We start from the raw sequence: 8,284 nt of genomic DNA, 5'->3' as shown, positions 1-8,284 counted from the left end.
AGCAATAAGCAACATTTAGGTTAGATTTTTAATATCACAATATTTTAAGTACGGAAAATTTTTAAACATATATTTACGGTCTGCAAAAAAATACGACTAAGAATGAGTAAATCATTTTATCATACACAACAATTACAACGTATGATTTAATAACATAGGTATTTAAGTACTAGACTACGGCAGTAAAAAACACAGTCACGTAAAAAATAAACTCGTTTCAGTTTTATTTTACTTAAAACCTCTAGAATTCGGTCATCACAACGATTATAGAATTCGATGAAAATTAAGTAAAATGACGGATACTTACGTTACGGCTAGAACCCTGTAACAAAACTATAAAACAGAAAACGTGACACGTATTATACTTGTGAAAAAAAAACGGAAATGTATTTCTTCTGTAATGCGGTCTGCCAAAAGGCGACTAAGACGATTTAAAATCAGTATTAAAATTGAGGTTGGAAAAATTTAATTAAGACAAATTAGATCGGAAAACTAAAGATAAATGTAGGAAAAACATAGGCCACTTACTGTTCTAAGAAATCGACGAGACATCGTTAGATAAAAAACTGAAAACGATACGAATTGAGGTAAGCATATATACAGCAGAAGTTTAAATAAGTAGAAAACAGTAAAAATTTACCGAATTTAATGCTGATGAAGAATGAAAATCGTGTGGGACACATTCGATAAATAATGTAAGATTATTCTCAGTCTGCTTTGAATAAACCGATATTTAAACATAAACGAAATTAAGAAAAAAAATGCAATCTAACAGACACAGAATATTCAAATATTATTAATCGAAATGACGGTAGCCTCCTCGCGGCGTGTCCTGGACAACGACCGAATAATTAATGTGATAGAAATAAAACGAGTAGGTTTTAAAAATTTCAATTATTTGGGCGGCAAATACCGTTTCGACAAGGTTGTAAGTTTTTTTTTAATGTCTAAGACAATTATTTTTTGTAATTTAAAAATAGGCTTTAGGAAGAGTTCCGGAGCACTAGAAGAGGTGTCCTTTATTTTTTTATGTTTTGATTGTCGTAATGAATAATATAAAAAAAAACCAGCGAGTAAGGCGACCTTGATGTAGGGTATTTTAATTTTTAAAACTTTAGGGTAGTCCTTAGGGGTAGTTCCGGAGCATCGGGGGTGTCTTTGATTTTTTTATATGTTTTTATTGTCGCAATGAATAATTTTAAAAAATAACTGGAGAGTTATTTCTAAGCCATTCATTTTACTCAAGGACTTTAACAGCCACTCCCGTTATGGGGCTCTGAATCAATTAATGCGAGAGGTATAATAATCGAGGATGAAATTAACAGCTTTGAAGACATTGGTATACTTAATAATGGTAAACACACCCACTTCAAGATTTCTAACGGCAAAACAAGCGCAATTGACTTAACAATGACTACTACCAGTATAACACTAGACTATCATTGGCAGGTGCTGGACACCTTATACGACAGTGATCACTATCCTATAATGCTTAGCAGAACCCCAAATTAATCTCATGAAGAATCGACACTGCACCCAAATTAGCTTGGGTTAGGTTGAACGTGTCAATGAAGTTTGACAGCCGGGAAAAAATATAACTTTTTTTTTTATATTTAGCTGGGAATAAATATAGCGATTATTTTTTTTTTTGTTAATTTTATTAGTCAGGCTAGAATGTACCACTTTCATCTCGCAAATTAGAGACAGAATACGAACTTCCAGCATCGGTATGATAAAAAATAAATTGATCGGTATCACAAAGAAAAATTATCGGTTACAAAACATAATATAATTTGTCGATTTCGGCTTGACTCGATATGAACAGAATTGCTCGCAAAAGTCGTAGTTGATCGAAAAACAAAGTCTAAGTCAGTTCATACAAAATAAAAAAAAGTTATGTTATTGTCCGGAGACACACATACAACGTAAGTATTATCGAAATACTTGGCGAGTGACATCAGAGTATTCTTACACGGCGAGACGACACAACTGCTGGTGCAAATGAGACATGGATAATCCGTAATTATCAGAAATACCGAATGAAATAAATAAGATATAAAATAAAATAATATTTTATTTTACTAATGCGTCGGATTGCACTATTGTACAACTATTACTCGTAATTAATTAATTAATTAATTAATTTTAATTATAACTCGGAAACCCACGTCACTTATTCATTAACAAAAAAAATAAAATCCGGTCGTACACTTGTCGGTTTTCGCGCCGATGCTTTGCCTTGTTCACTTGTTCACCAAAACTCAGATACTTTTTCACCAAAATAATCGGATTATTATTCATGTATTAATTATTACTCGCAATTTAATTGTTCATTCCGAAACTCGAAATTGTTCTTTTTAGTCGCGAAACGAATTGATCAAAAACGGGTCAAGAATCAAAGATTCTTAACTCGCATGCGAACCGGCTTTCGATTCATTGCTGATGATTGACGACATTGTAGTACTCTCATTTTGGGTTCCTCTGTAGTGAGTAATGTCCAGTTTGTAAGCGGATAAATCTATAGCCCATCTAGCTAAATCGCCAGCTGGATCTTCTAAGTCATAAAGCCATTTTAACGCAGAATGATCAGTATAGACTGTAACTGAAAGAACTTCTACGTATCCACATAGTTTCCGTAAGGCCCAAACTACCGTGAGGCATTATTTCTCTGTCGTAGTATAATTGATTTCCGCTGTATTCAGAGGTCTGCTCAGACACATAATTGTTGAGGGGCAAGGTTCATAGTGCTAGTATGTTCCAGAAGTTACCAGAATGTATTAGCTATACTAATGACCATTGCCAATCTATATATAGTGGTTAGTTCTTACCAGTACACTATCCTAAACGGACGTGTATCTTGTATCTATACACATTGTATTATACTTGTAATATACTTAACGTAATAACCACGAATACTTATATCTTATTTATTAATCACCTGCCCGTCCTTATCATCAATAATCAAATTTTCTCGATCTTCTTTGAAGTCATACTGAGTAAGAATCGCGCCTGGTCCGAAGTTACTCGCGTCAGTGTATAAGCGGTAAGGGCGGTCTGGCCCAGGCAAAGCTAGTGTAGCTGCTTGTAATAAGGATTTCTTGGTCTCAACGAAGGCTTTTTCTTCTATGTCGGTCCATTTCCAATCTACACGGGTGCTTCTTAATTTATTTAAAGGACCTTGGATTCGTGCGACATTTTTGAAGTGTTTGTGATACCAATTTACAAGACCGTTAAATCTGTGTAGTTCCTTGCGGTTAGTAGGTCGTGGATATTCTGCTATCGGTTCGAGTCGCGCTGGGTCTGGACTCATGCCTTCTTCATTAATTATAAAGCCTAAAAATTTGACTTCGGTACGTCCGAACTGACTTTTTTCTTCGTTTATTTGAAGACCCGCGGTTCGAAAAGCCTCAAGAACAGCTTGTAAATATGCCATATGTTCCTCTAAAGTATTACTAATAATAATCCAGTCGTCTAAATATGCAAAAATTTTTTCTTGGGCGCTGGGTAAATTTTTTCGAGCCTTTTTCCAAAGAATTTGCATTACGATTCGGAGAACTTGATCAGTGAGGGCTTGATAAGTACTAGAGGCGTTGACAAGCCCGAATGGCATATGAACCCATTCAAATTGGCCTCGGCCATCGACACAAAATGCAGTATGGTGTCGACTATTTTCTGCAACTACTACTTGATGGAAAGCATCACTAAGATCGATAGTAGAAATAATTTTTGTGCCTCGGAGGCTGGATAAAATTCGGTGCATAATCGGTAACAGGTACGCTGACTGTTTAGTCTCTTTATTTAAAGGACGATAGTCGATACACATGCACCAGGTATTATTTTTCTTCGCGACCATAACTGGTGAACAAGCCCAGCTGCTAATTGAAGGTCGACTAAACTCTTTTTCGAGTAATTGGTCAACTTTTTCGAGTAATAATTTCATTACTGGCTGACTGCGCCTATATGGTTTACAGCGTGCTGGAGTTTCGTCAGTTACTTCGATGCGATGTTGTACTTGGTTAGTAACTCCTAACTTGGTGGATTTATTTTTGTCAAATTTTGCTGCGAGGAAGGTACTTAATTTTGATCGTTCTGATGATCATAAAGCATTTAATAATAACGGTTTAATTTTATTTGTACGAGAACGAAATTGGTGTTTTATGGAATTGCCGCCTAAATACCAAGTGGCGATTTTTGATTCTACCTGAACGTCTGCTAACTGCCAAAAATCTAGACCGAGGATAACCGGGGTTGATAGACCAGGTAATAAACTCAACTAGGTTAAGATGATTTTTCCGTCAAGTTCTACTTTCGATGGCGCACCTCCGCGGGTGTATGTTGACGCAGAGTCGGCTAACGTTATTCTTACGGTACTAGTGGGGTCTAGGCTTAACTCCTGGAGTTCATTACCTCGGATTTGGTTGTACGCGGTCTCAGAAATACAACTTCGTTCGCTTTCGCTGTCTAACATGGCTTAAATGTGGAAAGGTCCTATGGTAATATCAGTAATTATGCGACTTACGAGCGTTGGTGCCAGCGTATGTGATAGATATTGTCGATTCTGATGATTGGGACCGTGTATTTGCTCGAGATAGTTGGGTATTCCGTCATAGTCTGATTTAATTTTTAATTCCGGCAGGTCAATAGGAAATTCCAATTCCGAGTCAGATTCATATTCAAAGTCATCATAATCTTCGTATTCCGAATCTGAGATATTTAAACATGAGGGAGATCGGGCATAAAATTTGATGTTTGAGAAGTACTAGCTTTGCAGTTGTCGTTAATTGTCTCTACAGGGGTATTAGCTGGAGAAATAGACGATACGTGTGTTTGACTAACCGTTTCAGTAGTACTGATTGTTTCTACTGCAACGGTTTTGGCCCTGGATGCTGTAGAAGGGTACACCAGGGCACCTACTCGTTTTTTGGATCCGAGTTCCTCGGTAGTGGTGGTAAACCAGCCCTGGCTCGAATCTCGTCAGTGGTTCGCACGCAACATTTGTCATCTGTATGTCCATGACGTCCACAGCGTGCACAAGGCGCGGAAGATGGTGGTGGGGAGTGTTTTTTGTAAGTTCTCAAACATGCCTTGCATCGCGGCCTGGAGATTGGTTATTGAAGATACGATCACGTCTGAGGTGTCACTTTTTGGGGCTTCTTTACACGGATTAAATTGTTTGTTAGTGGAAACCGCGTCTAAGCTTGTTTTTTCATTGTCTTCAATGATTGACGCGTCTTGATCAGGGTCTACATCGGTAACGGCATTCATTCGCGTTCTCGATCTCGTATATTTCTGGTTTTGTGTTTTCGGTTTACTCGTTTGTTCTGGTTTAGGTGGGTTACAGGTATCCATGATCGACTGCCAGGCACCAACGCGTTGGTATAACATGGAATAAGTATCAATATGTTCTTCCGCAAATTTAAATAAAAATTTTGAATTAAGATTTTGGATAATAATTTTAACTTGTCGGCTTTCAGGTAGTGACTCTTCTAATTGGGCAAACGCACTTTGCATTCGATTAATAAATGCAGCTCCGAGTTAGTCATCGGCTTGTCGGTACGAATAAATTTCCTGTAGAAATGTCTCATCTGATTGGTGGGTTTGCCATGCTTTAAAATGTGTTTTAAAAACTGACCAGTCAACAAATGAATGTTCACTCTGATAATACCAGTCTAGAATATTACCCGTCAACGTTGAAGAAACGACCGGCCTGAAATTTTCTACTGGTATATCATTACTGACTATTCGCTGTTCTAACGATTTAATTAATTTTTCAGCATCTAATTATACAGATAAATCGCGTGAGGGAAAATATACATTCCATGATTTCGCAGTCCGGCAAATATCATTAGACTGTAAGGGTGCGACTGTACTCGAGTATATATAAGAGGGAGCAGCGCTTGGAACTATGCCTGGAATAGTATATATGTGTTGTTGTGTCTGTGGTGCAGGTATATGGAACGAGGTGATCAGTGCTGTATAAGTACGAGTCACGTGAGGTACAGTATTGTGTGACTATGCGTGTGTACCTGGAACGTAGTATGGCATTAGAGGTGCTGTATAGGTTTGAGTTACATACGGTAACGTGATGTGAGATTGTATGTGTGTGACTGGTAGATGCTGAGTCATCGGTGGTACGAGTGGTGGGACATACGGTGGTGCGTACGATAAACGCGCAGCCCCACTGGGCGTCAAGTTTTGTACTGTAGAGGAGGGAGGTATACTCGGAGGAGGAAAGCGAGGTGCGGGCGGCAGGGAGTGATTTGCCGCCGAAAAATTTGAACTTGAAAATAATTCCCGCAACTGAAGCGCGTATGTGTTATTGGCAAGATTCTTATTATTCTTTACCGTATCGGACATCATTCAAGCTAGGGTACTGGCAAAGGGTGGCATCAATTGATGATAAGCAGCTTTCCAGGCCTCTACTTCGCATCTTAATTGTCTAACTACTTCCTCAACGGTTCGAGTTGCACTGTTTGTATTTTCGAGGTCTTGTGCTCTTATTGTTTGCAATCACTAGGCCTAGTGGGTCGTGTACTCTGCTTGTTTCGTTACCAATTGTATCTGCGGGGTCCGCTAGGTCTTGTACTCCGCTCATATTATTACGAATCACCCGAGTAGGGTCAGTATTGTTGTTGTAACAAGTACTATTGTGTAAGTCATTTTGTGCGTTATCCAGTCCAAGTAAATCGCCTGATAGTTGTGGATAGAGACTTGAACTAGAGGCTTGCGCCGGGTTAAAATTCAATAAATTTTGATTTTTTTAATTTCGATTTTGTAAATTTAGATTGGGATTTTTTGGGTTTTGATTCGCATTACTGTTGACGGGTACCGGGAATCGATTTACTAGTGTACGGATAAACATTTCAAATAGCTTTGGTATTGAATTTTATTTCAGGTATTTTCCGGTTGGATTGAATTCGGACTCCAAAGTTAAATAAAACAAATGGTTTTAACAGCGGTATTTAGTTTTAATAACAAAATATTGTCTACTAAATGTTTATTTCAAATAATGAAATTAAATGAGAGGTTTTAGTTTTGACTCAACTAACCAAAAGACATTTTGTAGAGAAATAAATGAGAAAGACCTTGAGTTGTGTTTACTTTAGCCCAAGCGTGCAACGTGTTTATGAGTAGATAAGGAAAGAGGCTTCCCCTCCCACAACAGAGATCTGCAATACCCTCATGGATAAGTGGGGGTTTGGGGGAATTTTTCATACCGACAGATGAGATAGGGTGCGCTAGTGGCGCTTTCTGTTGATCTTCCAGGGTGGTATCCGAGAGAGGGCGCTTGTGGCATTTTCCTAGTAGATTTGGGGGCTTGAGGGAAGGGGGATTGGGGGAGGGGATATGAGATTGATGCTGTAGGATCGGGGCCTGGAGTATGAGGTGGGGATATGGGATTGATATGGTTCATGAATAAAGATATAGAGGGCGTTGGAGTGGGGGTATTTTTTAAATTTAGGTGGGAAAAATGACGTATGTTGTTATTGTTTAAATGTTTTTAAGATTAAAGTTCAAGGTATGCGGAAGGGTGGGGATATTTTTATAACAAATGACGCATTTTTTACTTATTAATACGTGTATACCTTATCTTATCTTCAGCAACTTTCAATTTTATTTTGTTATAAACAAATGAGTCAATTTTTTCTGAAAATTTACACTTTTATCTATTTTTCCCCCATTTTTTCACCAAAATCGTAGTGGGGATTCGTATTATAAAACCTCGATTTATCCGAGAAGTCAGTACAGTACAGTATACGTTTTTGTGTGTTAAGTTAGTGGTTAAATGTTTTTAACTCGATCGTTCCCTATCTGTGCTTATGGCTAAGTATAGTAATCCAATTTTTGAGTTATTTGTTCGACATCCATTCATTTTGGATTGGATTAGAGCTCAAGCTACATGCCCAGATGCAATCAATAGAATCGATCGCTTAATAGAAATAGTAAATCTAATAAGAAAATTGGAAAAGTTGCAAAATCGCATGATCAATAAATAAAAACAATGGAGCTAATAATCGACTTTGTCGGATTTGAAATGCCGAATTGTGCATTTGTTGTAAAAAAGCTGTGTATTATTGATATAAATAATACTAAATATACCAATGGATTGTATCATTGTCAGTATTGGCTATTCCAACCACCAATGGAATACATAAATGCTACAGTTATGCGTGAAAGTGAAGATGAAAATGGCGATCGACATGGAATCATGTGGGATATAGGCGATACACCATATGATTTATTTAAACCAATAATGGCTGAGTTAATAAAAAAAGTGCGCTAC

The sequence above is a fragment of the Microplitis mediator genome, chromosome 3 (assembly GCF_029852145.1).
Source record: "Microplitis mediator isolate UGA2020A chromosome 3, iyMicMedi2.1, whole genome shotgun sequence".
Lineage (NCBI taxonomy): Eukaryota > Metazoa > Arthropoda > Insecta > Hymenoptera > Braconidae > Microplitis > Microplitis mediator.
This window is presented reverse-complemented; position numbering follows the sequence as displayed.